A 23,173-nucleotide genomic window follows, 5' to 3' on the forward strand; every position below is an offset into this window, starting at 1 on the left:
TGGAGTTACCCATTTCTATGCTTTGTCCGATGTTGCTAGTGGAAGCCATAAGCGCTGAGTTGTGTTTAAGGAAGAAGAAGTAACTGAGAATTTAAAGGGGAAGGCCTTTTGAAGCGTTTCCCACAGACGGCGCCAAATGATGTGGCGCGATCCGGGCACTCCTAGCTGGCGACTGACTGGCTCCTCGCTAGCAACGACCGGCACCTGAGAAGATGAAAGGAAGGATTCTCGGGGATTAGCCCGATGGGAATACTCCGATGCTTAAGTTAGTACTGTGTATGGGGAGTAAAGAGAGAAATGAAAGCTAAGAGTGGAGGTCGCGCTTTATCACTATATTCCCGAGGTTAGAGGTCTCAAGAGAGTCCTTCTCTTCTGCCCTAGGGGGCTCTTATAGGTGGCCGTTGGGACGTACTCCTTACTTGGGTGAGTGACACATCCCCAAAGTGACAGGCACGCCTCCGCCTATTGAGAGACGTGGGCGCAGACTGTCGAAAGGACAGGGACTGCGCCGTCAGTTAGGGACGTGGCCCAGTCTAACAGGTACGGCTTATTCACAAGAAGCTTCCTGAGTGAAGCTTGTGCGGCCCGTTCGCGAGCTGCTCTGTAATGAACTTTGAATACTTCAGAAGTACCCTTAGTAGAATTGGTCATCGGATGATTTTCCATGCTCGGGAGCTCGGACGAGCTGGCTTTCTTAGATTGTAAGTTAAAGTGTACCTCGGAATATCCCTTGAGGTAGCTCGGGGAACTCGGAGATCGCATTGTGGCAAGCCCCTCCTTTACCACGCTACCACGTAGCGGGCTGCTTTATGGGCCTATCACTTAACCGTATCGGAACACGATGTTGAGCTGTCGCTTACGCTGAGTTGGCATCCACGTGTCGCCATTTCATAGGTTGGGTCAAATCATCCTTCATCAATAATAAAAAAAAGTCTTCAAAAACCCAAACGAATAACACGTTAAGCTATTAGTGCCAAACTACAAACAACGATCACTCCCAGCATCTTTAAACAATCCACCCAATATATTCTGTTAGAACAGAGCACTAACAAAAGCCAACATGGCCATCCAAAATTGGAACCAACACAACCATTTCATGTCGGCCGAAACCATCATTCCGTAACCGATAAAATAGAAGCATAGGAAGGAATAATTCACTTTATTTAAAAAGTCGAACCAAAGGTAATTGATAGATTCCCAGAATGATGCCATTAAAGAAAACAACAGCTGAAATCAATCCAAACAATCCAAGACTATCCAAACCGTCATAATCTATAAATTGAAAAACTAAACTAGAGTCAACCCATACGTAACAAGATGCGGACAATTTTAGATTATTCCCTTACTAACCAACCAACCCTTATGCAAATGATTCAAACTCAACATAGATAAAATAATCCGGTAGATATCGAATATAGCAAAACTTAATCAAACCCATTCCTCCAAATCCTAGGACAAACCTAGGTAGAAGCAAATACAGATTTTTCAAAACTAACCAAGCCGTGGCAAACCATTCAAACATCAATCAAATGAATAACCACTAAAAAAGCATATTAGCTAAACAAAATCCCCTTACTAACAAAAAAGAACCCGGCATACCTAAATAAAATAGGAAATCAAGCCAACTCCTCAACAAAAAAAAAAAAATAGACCAACTCGTAGGAAAATAAAACAAATAAACGTTCATCGATCCAAACCGTCCCGTCAACACAATCTAAAATAAACAAAAGAATAAACTTGACTTAATCAATTTAACCCACAAGAATAGAGCTTATTAAAATTCTAATCACACTATTGTTAAATAAACAAACCCACTATAACTTATACCACGGGCCGGATATTCTCCCAAATCTAAGTTTAACAAAACCAACATATTTAGAGAATTTAGGAAATCAACTCAACTCCATAAAAAAGAGAAATCTTTCCTACTCAAATCAAAACAAAGCAAATAAAAAACGACCAATCCAAACAATCCCATTTAAACAACATACAGAATAATTGAGACACGACTTGATATAAATCACATCAACCAACAAATACTGAGCATATTACCCCTTAAAATCACAACTTTCACTTAGACGAACCTTTTAAATCACTCTAAATAAGCTAAATGCACTCACTCAGACTTGTAAGTACCAAATAGAACCTATAGGAACCGATTCCAACTAATCCATTTCTGCCGATGTAAACGTACATGTGCCAAACCAACTAGCCTAAACTTTTAATGATCAAAAAAGAAGTTTTCGTATTTCATATCGAAATATTTCAAAGCACTGGCAAATTCATAATGAGAAAAGTCATCAAAAATCCTAATGAAAAACACATTAAACTATTAGTGCGAAACTACAAACAGCGATCACTCTCACCATTTTAAAACAATCTATCCAATATAGTCAGTGACAACAGAGCACTAACAAAAGCCAACATGGCCAACCCAAATTGGAATCAACACAACCATTTCATGTCGGCCCAAACCATCATTCCCTAACCGATAAAACAGAAGCATAGGAAGAAATTATCCACTTTATTTAAAAATCCAACCAGAACTACAGACTAGCTTCCCATAACGATGCCACCAAAGAAGACCTTAGCTGAAATCAATCCAAACAATCCAAAACTATCCAAATCGTCCTAATCTATCAATTCAAAAACTAAACAAGAGTCAATCCACAAAAAACAAGATGAGGGCAATTTGAGATTATTCCATTTCTAACCAACCAACCCTGATGCAAATGAATTAAACTCAACATAGAGAAAATGATCTGGTAGAGATTGAATATAGCTGAGATTAATCAAACCCATTCTTCCAAATCCTGAGAAACTGAGTCTAACAAAACCTAGGTAGAATCAACAACCGATTCAAGCTAATACACTCTGGCGATGCAAACGTGCATGTGCCAAACCAACTAACCTAAACTTTTAAGGATCAACAAAGATGTTTTTGTACTTCATAGAGAAATATTTCAAAGCACTAACACTTTGATAATCCGAAAACTCTTCAAAAACCCAAACGAATAACATGTTAAGCTATTATTAGTGCCAAACTACAAACAACGATCACTCCCAGCATCTTTAAACAATCCACCCAATATATTCTGTTAGAACAGAGCAGTAACAAAAGCCAACATGGCCATCCAAAATTGGAACAAAAACAACCTTTTCATGTCGGCCGAAACTTTCATTCCGTAACCGATAAAACAAAAGCATAGGAAGGAATAATTCACTTTATTTAAAAAGTCCAACCAAATCTAATCGATAGATTCCCAAAATGAAGCTATTAAAAAAAACCATAGCTGAAATCAATCCAAGACTATCAAACCGTCCTAACTATCAATTGAAAAACTAAACTAGAGTCAACCCACACGTAACAAGATGCGGACAATTTTAGATTATTCCCTTACTAACCAACAAACCCTGATGCAAATGAATCAAACTCAACATAGAGAAAATCATCTGGTAGATATCGAATCTAGCTAAACATAATCAAACCCATTCTTCCTAATCCTGGGCCAAACCTAGGTAGGAGCAAATACAGATTTTCCAAAACTAACCAAGCTGTGGCAAACCATTCAAACATCAATCAAATCAATACCCACTAACAAAGCATATTAGCAAAACAAAATCCCCTCACTAAGAGAAACGAACCCGGCATACGTAAATAAAAAAGAAAATCAAGTCAACTCCTTTAGAAAATATAACTAGACCCATTCGTAGGAAAATAAAACAAATAAACATTGATCAATCCCAACAGTCCCGTCTAAACAATGTAAAACAAAATAAAGAAGAAACATGACTTAATCAATTTATCCCACAAGAATAGAGCCTATTACAACTCTAATCACACTATTCTTAGTTAAAAAAACCCACTATAACTTATACCACAAGACGAATAATCTCCCAATTCTAACTTAAACAAAACAAACATATTTAGAGAAGTTGGGAAATCAACTCAACTCCATGAAAAAGTGAAACATTTCCTACTAAAATCCAAACATTGCAAATAAACAACGACCAATCCAAATAAACCCATTTAAACAATGAAGAAAATTATAGAGACCAAACTGGACATAAATCACATTACCCCCCTAAAGTCTCCATTTACATTTAGACGAACCATTTAAATCTCTCAAGATATGCTAAATCCACTCACTCAGACTTATAGGTGCCAAACAGAACCAACAGGAACCGATTCAAGCTAATCCACTCTGGCAATGCAAACGTGCATGTGCCAAACTAACGAACCTAAAATTTTAAGGATCAAAAAAGATGTTATTGTATTTCCTAGAGAAATATTTCAAAGCACTAACAATTTGATAACCAGAAAAGTCTTCGAACACCCAAATGAATAACACGTTAAGCAATTAGTGTCAAATTAAAAACAACGATCACTCCCAGCATCTTTAAATAATCCACCCAATATATTCTGTTACAACAGAGCACTAACAAAAGCCAACATGGCCATCCCAAATTGGAACAAAAACAACCATTACATGTTGGCCGAAACTATCATTCCTGAACCGATAAAACAAAAGCATAGGAAGGAATAATGCACTTTATTTAAAAAGTCGAACCAAAGCTAATCGATAGATTCCCAGAATGATGCCATTAAAGAAAACCGTAGCTGAAATCAATCCAAACAATCCAAGACTATCCAAACCGTCCTAATCTATCAATTGAAATACTAAACTAGAGTCAACCCACACAAAACAAGATGCGGACAATTTTAGATTATTCCCTTACTAACCAACCAACCCTGATGCAAATGAATCAAACTCAACATAGAGAAAACCATCTGGTAGATATCGAATATAGTTAAACTTAATCAAACCCATTTTTCCTAATCCTGGGCCAAACCTAGGTAGGAGCAAATACAGATATTCCAAAACTAACCAAGCCGTGGCGAACCGTTCAAACATCAATCAAATCAATACCCAATAACAAAGCATATTAGAAAAACAAAATCCCCTTACTAACAGAAAAGAACCCGGCATACCTAAATAAAGTAGGAAATCAAATCAACTCCTCAACAAAAAAAAAAAAGACCAACTCATAGGAAAATAAAACAAATAAACGTTCATCGATCCAAACCGTCCCGTCAACACAATCTAAAATAAACAAAAGAATAAACTTGACTTAATCAATTTAACCCACAAGAATAGAGCTTATTAAAATTATAATCACACTATTGTTAATTAAACAAACCCACTATAACTTATACCACGGGCCGGATATTCTCCCAAATCTAAGTTTAACAAAACCAACATATTTAGAGAATTTAGGAAATCAACTCAACTCCATAAAAAAGAGAAATCTTTCCTACTCAAATCAAAACAAAGCAAATAAAAAACGACCAATCCAAACAATCCCATTTAAACAACATACAGAATAATTGAGATATGACTTGATATAAATCACATCAACCAACAAATACTGAGCATATTACCCCTTAAAATCACAACTTTCACTTAGACGAACCTTTTAAATCACTCTAAATAAGCTAAATGCACTCACTCAGACTTGTAAGTGCCAAATAGAACCTGTAGGAACTTATTCCAACTAATCCATTTCTGGCGATGTAAACGTACATGTGCCAAACCAACTAACCTAAACTTTTAATGATCAAAAAAGAAGTTTTCGTATTTCATATCGAAATATTTCAAAGCACTGGCAAATTCATAATGAGAAAAGTCATCAAAAATCCTAACGAAAAACACATTAAACTATTAGTGCCAAACTACAAACAGCGATCACTCTCAACATTTTAAAACAATCCATCCAATATAGTCAGTGACAACAGAGCACTAACAAAAGCCAACATGGCCAAACCAAATTGGAATCAACACAACCATTTCATGTCGGCCCAAACCATCATTCCCTAACCGATAAAACAGAAGCATAGGAAGAAATTATCCACTTTATTTAAAAATCCAACCAGAACTACAGACTAGCTTCCCATAACGATGCCACCAAAGAAGACCTTAGCTGAAATCAATCCAAACAATCCAAAACTATCCAAACCGTCCTAATCTATCTATTCAAAAACTAAAAAAGAGTCAATCCACACAAAACAAGATGAGTACAATTTGAGATTATTCCATTTCTAACCAACCAACCCTGATGCAAATGAATTAAACTCAACATAGAGAAAATGATCTGGTAGAGATTGAATATAGCTGAGATTAATCAAACCCATTCTTCCAAATCCTGAGAAACTGAGTCTAACAAAACCTAGGTAGAATCAACAACCGATTCAAGATAATACACTCTGGCGATGCAAACGTGCATGTGCCAAACCAACTAACCTAAACTTTTAAGGATCAACAAAGATGTTTTTGTACTTCATAGAGAAATATTTCAAAGCACTAGCAATTTGATAATCCGAAAACTCTTCAAAAACCCAAACGAATAACATGTTAAGCTATTATTAGTGCCAAACTACAAACAACGATCACTCCCAGCATCTTTAAACAATCCACCCAATATATTCTGTTAGAACAGAGCAGTAACAAAAGCCAACATGGCCATCCAAAATTGGAACAAAAGCAACATTTTCATGTCGGCCAAAACTATCATTCCGTAACCGATAAAACAGAAGCATAGGAAGGAATAATTCACTTTATTTAAAAAGTCCAACCAAATCTAATCGATAGATTCCCAAAATGATGCTATTAAAAAAAACCATAGCTGAAATCAATCCAAGACTATCAAACCGTCCTAACTATCAATTGAAAAACTAAACTAGAGTCAACCCACACGTAACAAGATGCGGACAATTTTAGATTATTCCCTTACTAACCAACAAACCCTGATGCAAATGAATCAAACTCAACATAGAGAAAATCATCTAGTAGATATCGAATCTAGCCAAACATAATCAAACCCATTCTTCCTAATCCTGGGCCAAACCTAGGTAGGAGCAAATATAGATTTTCCAAAACTAACCAAGCTATGGCAAACCATTCAAACATCAATCAAATCAACACCCATTAACAATGCATATTAGCAAAACAAAATCCCCTCACTAAGAGAAACGAACCCGGCATACGTAAATAAAATAGAAAATCAAGTCAACTCCTTTAGAAAATATAACTAGACCCACTCGTAGGAAAATAAAACAAATAAACATTGATCAATCCCAACAGTCCCGTCTAAACAATGTAAAACAAAATAAAGAAGAAACATGACTTAATCAATTTATCCCACAAGAATAGAGCCTATTACAACTCTAATCACACTATTCTTAGTTAAACAAACCCACTATAACTTATACCACCTCATTTTTGTGCAACTTTAAAATTTTTATTATATTTTTGTAATTTATTTAAAAAAATAGTTCTTGTTTATAACACTTATCTTTTGTTTAATGTGATAAATTTATATATTTTAATAGTTATTATTTAAATATGACACCATTGGTTGACCCATTTTAACCAAATAGTTGAATCATTAGGGGTGCAAGTTGGGTGGGTTTGGGTTGGATTTAAATTCAATGCTAGCTATAAGGCTTGAGCCCAAGCCTAATTTGTCAAACTCAAATCCAACCAGATTGGGAAGTTGATGCACTTAGTTTGGGCTTAAGCCAATACCAAACTCATGTCGCTAAATCAGCCCATACTATGAATAGGAAAGGTTAAGGTGCTCGCACATGTATATGAATAGGAAATGAACAAAAATGTAGCTGATCCGTCTCTTACAACTCAAATCCATCATTTGTTGGACTATATCGTCCATTTGTTTGTATAAATACCCCAAGAATATAGATGCCAACGGAAGTTGATGACCGTTGGTAGGGAGCATGGCAAGCGAAACCAATGTCATGCACAGGCCATAATCGGGCAACTCAAGGAAGAGAAAACGGGATGCAATGTACAAAATGAAAGCAGCGAGATGGCACTGGCTATCTACCCCCTGTACCATCACATCCCCCCTACCATGGGTCTCAAACCAATACTCCACCCATGCCTCGAGTGGCATCTTACCCCGGGCGGTTGACTAATCGACTTGGGCTTTGAACGTGGGAAACTGTAGGTGGTGGGTAGACATCGACCCACCAACGGGTAATGCCAACAAGGCAACAACGTCTTCTATGGTGATAGTGAATTCATTAGATGCCCCCACGAATGTATGGGTCCGGCAACACCAATACTCGAGAAGGGGCTTCACATACTTTACCCCCTCTTTGCCGGGAAGATCCATGTAGCAATCCACGAAAACAGAGGAGCTCGACATCTTGCAACAAACGGCAGTATATTGGATTTTCCAACACATAGCGCGCCCAATCCGAATAACTCACCAGGGACTTTGAGGTATCGGTCCTTGGTTCCTGACACTTGAATGACATCGACCGATCCAAGCATCTGTAAAGGCACATCAGTTCACTATCGTCAACTGCATCAAAAACCCCACCCACACCCCTTGCTATTGGCATAGGGGGCCAAAAACCCTTACCACCGTCGGCCACCCTGGCCGCCTCTCGCTTGAATAACATCTCCGTTGTATCAACAATTCTAACAAATTCCACGAATGGGCACTATGTGTTCTTCTGGTGATGAGCCATGGTCAAAGGATGAATGAGCAAGGAGTAGAATAAGGAAGGAAAACTGATAGAGAAAGACGGCTAAAGACAAAAACAGAGAAAGCGAAATGATCGAAAATAACTGAGAATATAAAGGGGAACTATAGAATGCATATCACCCTTTTATAAAACCCTCACAAGTGTAGAGAATGCCAAACGGCATCGGGGAAGACTAATAGACATGATTACAGTCTTTCAGCCAATGCTTAACGGAAAAGCAAGGTATATAAATTTATGACTATACCCTCAAAAGGGCGGGACAAAACAACACATTAATTTAAAGGAGGCACAACGTTAGAAACTACTACTTTAAATGTTTAATCTCTTATCTGAACCACACGGGCGGACAGTTTGCATTTATGAAGATACGATAGTTAGGAAACATCCTAATGATGACTACCGCGTCATCAACACATAACATCTTTCCCATCCCATTCAACAGTAATTGAATGCGAAAAGTCACAAAGTGAAAAATTACCAATTCACACTGTATATCCACAACAAACACCACTTCGACAAACAAAGGGGGGTTGAACGCCTATACTTTACTGTTTTTGCTTGTCTTTTGACAATTTCCTTCCTGTCATTAGGCAGGGGGCTTAGAACTTCGCTAACAAACCAAGCATAGAATTGCTTACCGATAGAAAGAAAATTGTCAAAAGATATGGGGGCTGAATCATAGAATGGATGAAAAACTAACCCAAAATGAACACCCAAAATCTCCATCCGAAGTTATCAATAAGCCAAATGCATGACTGCTTGTTGACTAGCTCACAGTTTGTCAACAAGCAGAGGACTAACAAAAGATCTAAACGAATTTTCCCTTACCCGCAAAAGATCCAATCAAAATAGGAACAATCACCAGGCCCAACGCAAAAAAAATTAGCATTGCCACTGACCCCTCTCTACATTGATCCATCACAAAATCTTAAGGAAAATCTGAAGGCAAAAAGCTTATCAGTAAGATTCCACTTACTGATGATAAGTAGGGGGTTAATGTAGGTACATAGTGATCACTCAGACCATCAAAGTACAAAGGATACCAAATTGGTACCACATGGATGCTTGCGATGAGTTCATAACTCATTAGTGGCTTGCGATGAGCTTATAACTCATCGGACATTTGTGATGAATAATATATGACATCGCACGATTGCGACAAATTCATACTTGAGATGGGTTACGATGAACTACGGCTAGCATGAACCGGCGATGAACTTTAAACGTGTGCGGTTCTACGATGATATTCGGACGCGCGAAGAGTTGCAATGAATGAGACCATTACAGAACTGCGGGATCACTGTAGACAGGGAATAAATATCAATTACACGTGCGTCTTTAAGTTACAGGCGTGATAAGACACCATGTGGATCTAATAAAAGTGCGCCCGCTAAATGCTGATGTCACCAATGCCATGTTGGTTAAATGAGTCACGAAAGGAAGTAGCATACACGGATTATGAGAATCCTTGGACAAAAGGAAAGTTCATCTTTAAGAGATCTCATAAGACACATGGCGAAACCCTATTAGTGCTTCTTAATAACTAACAACAAATCCAATATTCCCTTTCCTAATGGGAATCAAATACTTTTGGCTCCTTTCTTTCGGAACCTCGAGATCCCTCCTTATAAATGAGGGTCCATCTCATAACAATATCTTCATTCCATCACTCATTCGATCCTACCCTCTCTTATCATTCCCATTTGCCCTAGCCTCAAACCTATCTCCTGCCTTCGGTATTCCTTTGTCTTTCAAGGAGACCACTCTTACGTAGCCTAGCCACTTCACCTACACTTTCCATACTGCCCCAAGGTTGGTGTAGATTGGGGTGCAGTTCTCTTAACGGTGTGCGTCCTCCTTTCTTCGCACTTCCATAACTGGCTGAAGGTTTTAATCTCCACGTTCTCTATGACTATCTTGTAGGCGGGTTGCATGCATTGTTTGACAAAACTCTTATCGGTAACATGTTCGTTGAAAACAGAGTGGGTCAATTTTTTAAATCGCATCACGTAAGCTAGAAGATCTTCTCCCGTATGTTGCTCCATGTTGTGTAGGTCGGCCATCGTTAGCCTCCACTCCAAAGTGAACCATTTTGACAAAAACCTTTTGGCTAACTCTGCCCACAAGTCAATGCTATCCGCGGTGAGGTTAACGAACCAGGTGTATGTCGGCTCTGTCAAGGACTTAGAGAACTCTTTGACTTTCAAGTATTCGTCGAAAGCAAAGAACTCAAGGACATCCTCAAATTTGTTCACATGCTTTGGTGGGCTTCATTTCTACCCGTCGTACTATGGCCACTGTTGGGGAGAGACATAACCGACAGGATATAAGGTTTATAGAGGATCCTGTTAGAGTAGGGCTTTTGTAGGACAAGTGAGGATTGAGCTCGGCTTTGACTCTTCACCATCAGTCCTTGGACATACTCCTTTAATTCGTCGCGACTAAGTGGTGACTCTATTATTGGGTCAATCTGAGGAGCGACCCGGGACTATCCGATGGTGGGTTGACTGGTCTGTACGGGTACAGGGTTGACTCTGGTGGGTTGCTCAACACGGCGGGGTTTAAATTTGTGGAATGGTGGCTGGTGGGGACAGATGCAAGAGGAGCGGCTAGGGTGAAAGGGGACTGTTTAGTTCTGGCCGTTTGCTGGAGGAGAAGTTGTAGAGTGGCCCTCATCTCTTGTTGCATCTGCTCTAAGTGATTAAAATGGGTCTTAAACTCATAGACCTTGTTTGAGAGTATTTCGACGTCAACCTATTCGGTTGACTGCACACCATACTGGTCCTTAACTTTTGGGTTAACATTCTCCTTAGTGTTGTCATGCTCTTCAGGGATGGGAGAGAGGTTAATCCTACAAGCAACCATCCTCTATGATTAAGGAACTAACCAAAGATTCTAATGTAAGTGTGGTGGTGAGGCTACGTACGAGGGTCTCCTTGAAGGACAAAGGAAGACTAGGTGCAGGAGGTAGGCAAAAGGCTATGGTAAATAAGAATGATAAGATGATGATTTTGTTATGAAATGGACCCCTATTTATCGGGAGAGATCCCGAGGTCCCGAAAGGAAGGAGCCAAAAGCATTTGATTCCCATTGGGAAAGGGAATATTGGATTTATTGCCAGTTTGTCAGGGAACACTACTAGGGTTTCACTACGTGTTTCACAAGATATCTCAAGGATGAACTTTCCTTTCATTCGAGGATTCTCATAATCTGCGTGTGCTACTTCATTTCGTGACCCTTTTAATCGATGTGGTGTGAATGACATCATTATTTACCTGGCGCGCCCTTATTAGGCCCACAGAGCGTCCCATCACACACGTGTTTCTAGCATTTATTCATAGTTCGCAGTAGTTATGTGCTAATCGTGGTTCTGTAATAACTTTGAAGCTCATCATAGATCTGCACGTGTGCAAAGCTCATCTGTGTTCGCAGGTTTATGCGGGCCAAAGATCATCACAACCCATTTCAGGTATGATTTTATCGCAATCATGCGATGAGTTATGAACTCATCGCAAATGTGTGATGAGTTATGGACTCATCACAGGAATCTATGTGGTATTAATTCAACACCCTTCGTGCTCTATTGGTCTGAGTGACCACTATGTACCTATAGACATTGTTGCACTTTTGTCACTTCCGGTTGGTAAGGCGGTGTCTGCCCATCATTTGCACTTTACGGAGTCGTCCCTGCCAACCCGTCTAATCTCTGTGCGGACTTGATGAAGGAAGTCCAAGATTTCAAATCTTAGGTGGACGAATCAACTGCCCGTGGGAAGATGCCAATAGCCAAGGTGGCATTATGGTCTGAAGGGGAAACAACCTGTGTCACCTTGCAGCTTTTGTTCTCTATATGGCATTTCGTTTTTTGTTCCCAAGTACCCTGGATTATGGCTTACACACAGTGCCGATTCCCCTTATTGTTATTGCTGCTGGCGATCATCAACTATCGTTGGACTCCATGTTTTTGGGTTATCTATTTTACTAGATAGATGACATTGTCCATCAGATGATGGATCCTAGCTACAAGCAGCGCTGAAACTATGTTTTTGCCCCCTTTTTGTTCATGTTCTCCTGCGAGCGTCTACAACTAAGTGTTACCCTCGCCGTTTGTCCCCAATGATTGTTGCCATCGCTACTTTAGGGGGGGGGGCTTGTACGAGGAGTCCGCAATTTAATAACATTCTACATTGGTGTCAATGTTATTGAGGACGACGACCAACAATGCCCTATGGAAGCTAATAGCCCTCTTGCCCTTGTGGCTCGTCTTGTGCTATGTATAGCCTGGTGTCGTTGTGTATCTTGGTCGAGCCGGCGAGGCGCAGGTGGCAGCTTACCGTCCTGACCAGCTTCTCTGATAGTTCGGATATGATGGTATGAGCTCGTAGTTTCTGAGATATTTTGGTGAGGATGTGTTTTGGAGACGTCTAAATGTGCTGGCATTTCCAAATGTCTCCCAATTCCCTATCGCAGGTTTCGAGAGGGTCAAGTAGTGTGAGTCCTTGCACTTAACATATATGTGCTCATTGTTCGGTGGGATGCAGAAGTTTATGGTTGCAAATCCCCATCCCCGTCACGTCATGGCTCTTCCTCCGACCAGGTCATGCAGCGGAGCAGAGGCGAGAAGAGGTCCCTTTCCAGCTAGGTTCTTCACTGGTGATAGCAGAGGAGTGCGAGTTTATGGGCATTATTCGGAAAGGTAAGAGTCTTTCCATCGAGGAGGGTGAAGGCAGCTGGCCCCTTGCATCTAAGAAGTTTAGGACGACAAGGGTGCCTCGCTTTTTCTGGCTGTCAATACCAGGGGAGGTTCGTGAAACCAGGTCCGACGTTGCATCATCTTGGGCTGAGGAGCACCAATTTAGGGGTTCTCCATGGGACCACCTTGAGGAGGTTGTGCAAGATCCTCTAGCCCCAGCTTATGAGTCAAGGGAAGTAGTTAATGCAAGTTCCTCCTGGAAAAGTTGTTTTTGTTCCTGTTGCCAGTGGGTGGGTAAAGAAGCTTTCTCCCCGTCCTCGTAGGAGGGAGTCTGAGAGGGTTGGTTTGGTAAGTTTATACAATTTTTGCGATGTGTTTAGGTTACTATTTCTTTTACTATGTGTGCTAACTTGTACTATTTTTACAGTCCATTGTACTGAAGCGGGTGGAGGTCAGTGAGACTCACCCCGAGGTTTAAATTCCGCAAGTCCCGCCTGAGGGCATTGTGGGTGAAAAAGGTATGTGTCGTTTAGATATTTATTTGATGTTCCATTGTTCTTTATTTCCTTACACTAATTGCATCTTGTTTGTTCTATTGCGGGGAGTTCTCAATGTCAACATTGCTGATGTGGTAGTTTCGCCTGTTATTAGGTGCTTGGTGCAAGAGTTGAAGTCTCTTCAACTCCCTCTTGAGGGGCAGGAAGCAACTGAGGAGCGTCCCCTCGGCTTGGGAGATGCCAAGGCCGATGAGAAGGGGAATGTTGGTGACTCTGCATCGGTTGCTCCTGCGCGAGAAGAAGAAACTCCTATGGGATTGCAGGAGCAGCCCCCCAGTAGTCCGATGGGTCATACTGAGGGTGTCCACGGGAATCAACCAACAGTTACAATGCCAAGGCATCACTTTGGGAGTCCGATGGATGTGAATCATCGACCCAGGAGCCAGACATGGTTTCAGGGCAGCCCACTAAGGAATAGCAAGAGTAGAAACCGATTGTGGTTTTGCCTGAGCAGGTGTGTAAGGCTACGGTGCCAGAATCTCATCACGAAGAGGAACCTGTTAGACAGTTTTGTATGCCCTTAGCTTCAATCAGAATGATGTACTTTATGAGTTTATTGTAAATGAATAAAGATACATATTTGATTCATGTTCCCTTGGTATGTTTCTGTGTAATACCCTTAAACTAGACACTTAATGAGACTCGTGTTAGTTTAGAATGTTCACAGCCGGTGGGTCGGTCTGGGGAGACCTATCCTGACAAGGCTGACACTGTGGTGCCACCAAGTCGGTTGGGGTGGCCTGTCTCAACTGCTAGGGTGAGACCCTAGGCACATACAGTGTAGGATTAATTGAATCTTGAACTGGACCAGATTTCCAGTATTGCCCTGGACCTTGGAGATTGATGGGCAAAACTGGAAAGTTACACCCGACCCCTAGACTCGATTATGATACTGCACTAGGTGTCGGATTGGGCTATCTTTGATGTACCAATCAGTGAGATCCTTAGCGGGGGTCAAAACCTGGGTATGTTGGGACAGTCCGAGATTTCATCTGAGTGGGTGATCATAGTGACAGGATCAGCCCCTTTGTCGGACAAAGGTAATGATCGGGGATGCACTCTCACTGATGGAAACCAAGACTGCCGGCAGCCGATTTCAACCGTTGAGATTTGTTTTGCAAAATATATTTTATATAAGATATAAAAGTATATATATGGTTTCTAAAAGGTTTGCAAAAGGTTTTAATTCCCGGGATCGAAATGAGTGGAGAGTGCAACACTGTTCCTTGTAGTCGAGGGAGAGGTCCTCTCTTGTCGGGCAATGTATGATCAATATGGGCTGAGAGGTTAAGTGTAAGACCATTGATGATAATACCTGATGGGCTAATCTTGCATCTGCCCACAGTCCCTGGGTGTTACAAGGTGGCTTGGCCCAGGGACCTCTTAGGGTAAGTGTTGGGCCCGTAGAGCCCATTTGATGGGTTTCAGGGGGTGCACTGTCTTTAACAGTGTATTCGGCCAGGCCTTGTAACAAAGGCTGGGCCGAACCCATGTGGCTGATGTGTAGATCAATGCTTGGGTCCCACGCCATACAAGGAAGCCCAACTGGGCAGCAGTTAAGAGGGTTAAGTGAGCACATAAGCTTAATGGGCCTAAAGCCCATTTCGAACTGGGCTGTTTATTTAGTTAATAAAGGGGCAAAATCTGAAGTGGATAAGCTAATAGGATTGGGCTTAGACCCTATCCACTTAGAGAGTCCAAGATCTAAATAAGATTTAGATCTGGAAACCTCCTAATCAAATTAGGAGATGGCTGATCTGATCTCCAGATAAGATAAGGATTATCCCTTATCACTTAAAGGGACTCCTAACCCAAATGTGATTTGGATTAGCAACTCCTAATCTGATTAGGAGCTGATCCCTTTAAGATTATAAAAGAAGAAGGGGGCGGCAGCCTTTAGACACACAACACACACAGATCATCAAGTTTTCTTTAGTGCTGAAATCAAGAAGAGAGAATTCTGCTCCCTGCAAATACTCTCTTGCCGCCTCCCTGTTCTTGCTGCCCTGTTTGCCAGTTCGATCTCCAGTTGTGGGAGAAGTCAAGATTGGATCTTGACATCAATCCTTTGAGAAAGGATTGAAAGGAAGCTGTGCTCACGTACCATCTTGCTGATTCTTGCGAAGGACAGAGTTCTTGGAGAAGAACACTGCTGATTCTGCTCCACCTACACTGCGCCATCTTCAGTGGGAGCAGTCTTTGGATCCTTCCTTGGGCGTGAACACCTTCGTTGGGAGATATTACTTCTCCGTATCAGGTATAATCCTCTCCCACTCCTTTTGGTTCAGATCTGGTTCAGTTTATGGTTCAAGATTGATCCTTGAAAATATGATTTTCTAAATAGGGAATACGATTCCCAGTTGAAGGGAGAGAAAAATTTTTGAAATTCGCCCCTTATTCTGCAATTTTTGGGCGTCCATAGGATGGATCTCTCATCCCTTCAGAACCTATAACCACTAGCCATGTGAAAATTGGAGTTTGTGGAGATGTATTAGTAGTGCTTCCCCAACATTCTAAGGCTTTGATGGTTTAACCTGTAAACTTGGGGTAAAGGCTAGGGCAAACGTGGATGATAAGATGATCCCATTGTTATAAAATGAACCCCTATTTATAGGGAGAGATCCCAAGGTCTTGAGAGCAAGGAGCCAAAAGCATTTGATTCCTACTAGGAAAGAGAATATTTGATTTGCTGTCAATTGTTAGGGTTTCACCACGTGTACTACGCGTTATCCTTGGAATGAACTTTCCTTTTGTCCGAGGATTCTCATAATCCACGTGTGTTACTTCCTTTCGTGATCCATTTAACCAATGTGGCACGAGTGACATCATCATTTAGTGGGTGCGCCTTTACTAGATCCACGGGGCATCCTGTTATGCGCGTAATTTAAAGACACATGTGTAACTAATATTTATTCCCTGTCTATAGTGATTCTACATTTGTCACGACTCTGTAATGGCTTTGAATTCATCGCATCCCTGCATGTGTCTAAAGCTCATCGCAAATTTGTGTGTGTCTAAGGCTCTTCAAAGATTTATACATGTCTAAAGTTCATCGCAAATTTATGCGTGTTTAAAGTTCTTTGTAGGTTTATGCTAGCCAAAGTTCATCACAACCCGTTTTGGGTATGAGTTTGTCGCAGTCATGCGATGAGTCATATATTCATCGCAGATGTCCGATGAGTTGTGAACTCATCACAAACATCCAAGGAAAATTCATTTGAATCTGTTGTCAACTCCTTGTTTATTGACAAGCTGTGAACCAGTCAACAAGCAATCATACATTCGGCTTAGTAGTATCTTCAGATGAGAATTGAGGTGTTCTTTTTGGGCTAGCTTTTCGTTCATTCTGTGATTTAGCCCCCCTTGTCTATTGACAATGTGCTTTTTGTTAGTAGGCAACTTTATGCTTAGTTTGTTAGTGAAATTCTCAACACCCTGCCTATTGATAGGAAGTAAATTGTCAAAAGACAAATATGAAACGTTAGAGTATAGGCATCCAACCCCCTATCTTTGGCGAAGTATTGCCCGTTGAGAATATACAATTTGAGTTGGTTATGTTCCATTTAGGTGGCTTTTCATATTCAATCACAATTGAAGTGATAGGAAAGGTGTTATGCGCCTGTGATGTGGCGGTCATCATTAGGGCTTTTCGTAACTGTTGTCTCCACATAAATGCACTGTGTTCGCGCGTGTGGCTCAAAGGGAGGATGTGACTTTTAAAGTGGTGGTTGCCAATGCGACGCTACTTTTAAATTAATGTGCCAGTTTGGCCCGCCCGACTAAGGGTATGACTGCAATTTTATATAGTTTACTTTTCTATTAAGCATCAGTGGAGAGATTTATAACCATATCGTTTCGTCTTTCACGATGCCATTTAGCATTTTGGACACGTGCGAGGTTTCTATAAAAGAGCGCTACGCCTTCAATTCTTCTTTTCTGCGTTCTCTATTATTCTCAGTCAGTTTGCCTTCTTTGTTTCTGTCTTTACCGCTATAACAACCGTTCTCAATCCATTTCCTCCATTACTCCCTATCTTTTTACCATGGCCCCTCACAAAATGAAAATCGAATGCCCATTTCTTGAGTTCGTCAGAGTCGTGGACACAATAAAAATACAGTCCACAGTGCCGATCCCCTAGCCAAAGTTGTTTCTATCTGTGTCTCAGGCGGACGTGTGAAGAAAATGGCTCCTCGTCCGCATAGGAGGGAGTTCAGTAAAGTTGATTTAGTAATAATTTATATCTTTGATGCATTATTTTACTACTATTGCAATTACCATGGATTATATTGATCTATTTATAGTCGTTTGTGTTGAAGTGAGTGGAGCCGATGGCGCTTAGCCTGATGCAAAGACCCCACAAGTCTCATCTGAAGGTGTTGTGGGTGAAAAGGTATGGATAATATGGGAATTTGTATGGTTTTCTTATTACGATTATCTCATTATACTAATCGTTTGTGGTTTTATCTCATCGTAGATGATTTTCGATGTGAATCCTTCTACGGTGCTAATTTTGTCCATTATCAGGTGGCTGGTGTGTGAGTTGCAATCCTCGATGCCGCTGTTAACAACGTTGCGCCTGTCTTCGACGCGCGAGAAGGTAGAGACCCTTGTAGGTCTACAAAATCAGCCCCCTAGTGAGCTCGTGGGCCAAACGAAGTTTATTGAAAAGGGTCTTCTAGCAATTGAGACACATGAAGAGTCGATTTTTGGGTTAGGGTAGTCTACCAAGGAGGGGTAGGAATGAACTGTAATGGAAATGCTGCCTAAGCCTGCGCACAAAGCAACGACAACAGTCACTAGTTATGATGAAGAAGCTGCGCCTACCGCTCCTGCCGAGGCTGATATCATTGGGGTGACACCTATAGAGGACATGGGGACTCAGCCCGAAGTTGAATCTGTGAGCTCAAACATAGCATCGCCACCTAAGGTTCTGTCGCATGACGAGGAACTCACATTAGTGCGACAAGAGCTCAGGGAGTATTGTGAGAAGCATGAGGTTGCTCATCTCGGTTATTCCGTCGTAGACCCAGTCGCTATCCAGGGCCTCCGTAGAAAGGACAAGTATGTTGTATTGAGCTCCGTTTCAAAGGCCACTTCTGTTATTATTCAAAAGGGCAGACTGCCATTTGTCGACATTCCTCCAGTGGTTATAGGAACGTCGTCGAATACAATCACGGCCATGATGAACTGCATCATGGACCAATCCATAGAAGAGCTGTTGTGCTCTACATTTGCCCAATGGTTAAGGACCTGTGAGTCTTTCGCCGCACTAGGTTTTCGAATGGATCAGGTCGAGGAGTGAGTTGTGCTAATATCTCACGTGTTCTAGAAGGCTGGTCTCAGGGGGTCATAGTCCCTTTCCACTCGAACTCTAAAGGATGTCTGTTTGCGTCTCAAGGGGGCTGAAGCGAACCTCTCGAAGGCGATTGAGAAGTTAAATGCTCTACTTAATGAATGTGGTCGTCATAGTGTCGCAATACGAGGTAGAACAGAAGGAGCTGTTAAATTTTGAAGAGTGAAAGCAAAATCTAGCAGAGATAAGCGAAATGAAGAAAGAGTTGTATGAGACATGAAGTGTATAATGAATTGATGTAAATTTCCCAAATTATGTAATGAAAGTGAAGGGATGAGAGATCCATCGTATGGACGCCCAGAACTTGCGGAATAAGGGGGCGAATTTCAAAATTTTTTTTTCTCCCTTCAACTGGGAATCGCATTCCCTATTTAGAAAAAACATATTTTTCAATTATCAATCTTGAACCATGAACCAAACCAGATCTGAACCAAAAGGAGTAGGAGGAAGGATATACCTGATACGAAGAAACAGTATCTCCCAATGGAGGTGTTCACGCCCAAGGAAGGATCCAAAATCTGCTCCCACTGAAGATGGCGCAGTGTAGGATTGAGCGGAATCAACAATGTTCTTCCAAAAGAACTTGACCCTTCGCAAGAATCATCTGGGTGGCTTGTGAGTACAACTCCAATCAATCTTTTCCCAAAAGATTGGTATCAAGATCAGATCTTGATTTCTCCCAAAAACTGGGGATCGAACTGGAGGCAATGGCGGCGGCAGTAAGGAGGACAGCAAGAGAGTATTCGCAGGGTGCATAATTCTCTATTCTTCTGTGATTTTCAGCACTGAAAAAAATCTGATTGTATGTCTTCTAAAGGCTGTCGCCCCCTTCTTTCTGGATTAGGAGCTACTTATCCAAATCATATTTGGATCAGCCTTTCTTCAGGTGATAAGGATAAACCCTTATCTTATCTGTAGATTAGATTAGCTTTCTCCTAATCTCATTACGAGGTTTCTAGATCTGAATATATTCAGATATGGACTCTTTGAGTGGATAGGATCAAGACCCTATCCTATCTGCTAATCTATCTCAGAATTCCCCCCATAATTAAATAATTAAATAGCCCAGTTTGAAATGGGCTTTAGGCCCATTAAGCTTATGTACTCACTTAACCTTCCTAAGTGCTGCCCAGTTGAGCTTCCTTGTATGGCGTGGGACCCAAACATTGATCTACACATCAGCCACATGGGTTCGGCCCAGCCTTTGTTACAAGGCCAGGCCGAATACACTGTTATGGACAGTGCACCCCTTGAAACCCATCTTATGGGCTCTATGGGCCCAACACTTACCCTAAGTGGTCCCTAGGCCAAGACGCCTTGTAACACCTAGGGACTGTGGGCAAATGCAAGATTAGCCCATCAGGCATTATCCTCAATGGTCTTACACTTAACCTCTTAGTCCATAATGATCATACACTGCCCGACGAGAGAGGACCTCTCCATCGGCTGCAAGGAACAGTGTTGCACTCTCTACTTATATGGATCCCGGGAATTAAAACCTTCTTGCAAACATTTTAGAAACCATAATATATACTTTTATATCTCATATAAAATATACTTTACAAAACAAATCTCAACGGTTGAAATCGGCTGCCGGCAGTCTTGGTTTCCATCAGTGAGAGTGCATCCCCGATCATTACCTTCGCCCGACAAAGGGGCTGATCCTATCACTATGATCACCCACTCAGATGAATTCTCGGACTGTCCCAACATACCCAGGTTTTGACCCCCGTTAAGGATCTCACTGATTGGTACATCAAAGACAGCCCAATCCGACACCTAGTGCAGTATCATAATCGAGTTTAGGGGTCGGGTGTAACTTTCCAGTTTTGCCCATCAATCTCCAAGGTCCAGGGCAATACTGGAAATCTGGTCCAGTTCAAAGATTCAATTAATCCTATACTGTATGTGCCTAGGGTCTTACCCTGGCAGCTGAGACAGGCCACCCCAACCGACTTGGTGGCACCATAGTGTCAGCATTGTTAGGATAGGTCTCCCCAGACCGATCCATTGGCTGTGAACATTCTAAACTAACACGAGTCTCATTAAGTGTCTAGTTTAAGGGTATTACATAAAAACATACCAAGGGAACATGAATCAAATATGCATTTTTATTCATTTACAATAAACTCATAAAGTATATCATTCTGATTGAAGCTAAGGACATACAAAACAGTGTAACAGAAAGATCATTTTGTTATATTTTTATGTAGTATGTCTCGAGTATTTTGTTAATTATAATTTTTTCAACAGAGGGGTTTGGGTGGGTTTGCCTATCGAACCTTAGCTCTAGTAATCCTTGGTGGGCTACTAGCAGCGCTTGTAGACCTTGTATGCTTCATGAATACGAGTTCCTTAATTTTCACTTTGGCAACCTTGTGCAAGGTTCCTCGTTATGGCTGTTGTTTTAATGCAATTGCTGCGCGTAACTATTTATATACTTGAAAGGATAACTCGTTGTGAAGAAAAGATTAAAACTCGTTGCAGACAATAAACTCGAGTACTATCCTCTTTGTCGAGGAAATTTAACTATGACGTTTTGTAATAGTTGAGCGTTGCCTGTGAACAGCAGACTGCACCTCTATCAACACATACGAAAGTAAAATTAAGGGTTTCCGCATGTGATGAATCATAAGTATCATATAAGACAAGTTGCGTAAACAACATCTCATGTAGTTAAGTATAAAGTTCAGCGCAAACACTATTTTGTAAAGAAAGATGAATGTTATCGCAAATGCTTAGGTTAATCATTTGTGTAAGTCGAGGCAAATGTCATTGCAAAAGCCCAAATTATGTTCTTAGGCGAGCAAAGAACAATTTCAAAATGTAAAGCCTGTCATAACAAAAGGGTTAAGTAACATCATTCAAGCGTCTAAGTGTCATCGAGAGTGAGAGTCATCGCAGTAATTTAAAGAAAAGGAGTTAGCTGCGTACGCGTCGGTTAGACCTTGTCGCATGCTAAGATGTCATCGTACCGCTGCGAGAATCGATTATCGGCCAAACTTTGTCACCATGTTAAAGTTTGCTACCATGTGAAAAGAAAATAGAGCTTCCTCGCTTTATGGGGAAATAAAACCTATTATGCACGCGAGAACTGAATATCATCGCATTCAAAAAAAAATTCATTGCAGTTGGGCTTGTTAAGTTCCAATGTAGTTGAGAAAGTTAGATCCCTCCGCATTAGCAGAAATCGGGTTTTGTTGTGTTTGGGCCTACTAAAGTGTCATTGCATATGCATAATCAGTCGTATAAGTTTCATTGTTTATGTGAAAGTTAATCGCTATATTTCATGCGCTCTCGGGGAAGGCACATTTGCATATACCAATAAATATAGATGAGGTTCAACAAGTATGCGGGGTATAGATCAAGTCGTTCCTGGATTTTCCAGGGTAGTCTGTCACGCATAAGAAAGTTCTATTGTTAAGATGCCTTATCGTGTGCAATGTGGTTAGATTTCTCCTATTTCCAAGGTAATCATATGTATTCACAAGGGTAATATACTCAGAATTTATCATCATACCTGTGTCTGACATGCTTTTTCCTAGGACTGCTAGGGTGACTCATCACAAGGTGTAATGTACCTATCTTTCTTTGCCATTTCTCCTGCATTTGCTAGGGTACATGAGTGTGCACCTGGGTTTGCTTGGGCCTTCGCATAGAGCATACGACATCGTGTAACCGACCACGAGATCCTAGAACCATCCAGGGTAAGTATATGTGTGACTGGGGTTGCCAGGGCCTTCGCATGGTGCATACGGCATCGTAGAACTGGCTACGACATCTTGGAATCAGATAGGGTAAGTATATGTGTGCCTGGGGTTGCTAAGGCCTTCGCATGGAGCATGCAACATCTTGGAATCGGCCACGATATCTTGAAATTGCCAGGGTAAGTATGTGTGCGCTTGGGGTTGCTAGGGCCTTTGCATGGAGCATGCAGCATCATGGAACTAGCCACAACATCCTGAAACTATCTAGCATAAGTGTAAGTAGGAGGT

The sequence above is a fragment of the Nelumbo nucifera genome, chromosome 5 (genome assembly GCF_055504915.1).
Source record: "Nelumbo nucifera cultivar China Antique chromosome 5, China Antique-T2T, whole genome shotgun sequence".
Lineage (NCBI taxonomy): Eukaryota > Viridiplantae > Streptophyta > Magnoliopsida > Proteales > Nelumbonaceae > Nelumbo > Nelumbo nucifera.